At 37.1% G+C, this 827-nt stretch overlaps 1 non-coding gene across 1 annotated transcript; it reads left to right on the top strand.

Moving 5' to 3' along the window:
• Positions 1-75, top strand: Trnat-ugu. The gene has a single exon. It is a non-coding gene; the product is annotated as a tRNA-Thr (tRNA).
• Positions 76-827: the final 752 nt, after the last annotated feature.

Genomic DNA, 827 nt, shown 5'->3' with positions numbered 1-827 from the left:
GCCCTTGGTGGCTCAGATGGATAGAGCATCTGCCATGTAAGCAGGAGATCCCGGGTTCGAGTCCCGGTCGGGGCACACATTTTCAACAGGTCCCCAATGAAGTATACCAACGCCTGTTTGCAGCTAGGGTGTCCATTTAATTATCATTTCGTTCTTGAAAATGTTATTTCTTTTGTATACTCCTCTCTTGAATCAAAAGATTGTACACAAATTCCTCTAGTTGATATGAGTAAATAACTTGATTCTGTTAACCATCAAACATTACTAGAGAAAATATGGAATAAATCTCATTACAACTGGGAGCTCTTCCTCACAGAATCCCATCTCAGTAATGGAAAACTACAACAATGAAAAGTTGCAGTTTCTGAGTGTTTCCGAAGGCATTATCAATGTAGCAGTGCTTGGACCACTGCTACTTATCGTAATTTTCATGCAATGTAAGTCTGTAATTTGTGGTGTAAACTTCATCTCAAAATATTTTGCTGCTTTTTAATTGAGACAATGTTCATTTTGGTCTTTGGTCATGGGGAAGGGGTGGTCAATAGAGAGAATGTGCTTCACAGGTAATCTGAGTGTGTTACCTAAAACGAAAAAGTATCTCTTTTCTTTATAAATATTGAGGTCATCAGTTTTTCAATTTAAGTGAATAAGTTGCTAGGAAAGAATCACAGTTCACCAGTTACTTTGTTTATCGAGTTCGAAAATAATGTACTTCCTAGCAATGGTTTGACTGTACCATGCTTATATTGGCAGTAGAATTTAGTTTCACTTTCACACTGAAGTTTACAATTGCTGCATTGATTTTCCAAACTCTACTATCATACGAT

Source organism: Schistocerca americana, chromosome X (genome assembly GCF_021461395.2).
Source record: "Schistocerca americana isolate TAMUIC-IGC-003095 chromosome X, iqSchAmer2.1, whole genome shotgun sequence".
NCBI lineage: Eukaryota > Metazoa > Arthropoda > Insecta > Orthoptera > Acrididae > Schistocerca > Schistocerca americana.
The sequence above is the reverse complement of the archived record's forward strand: the minus strand, read 5'-3'. Positions and strand labels throughout refer to the sequence as shown.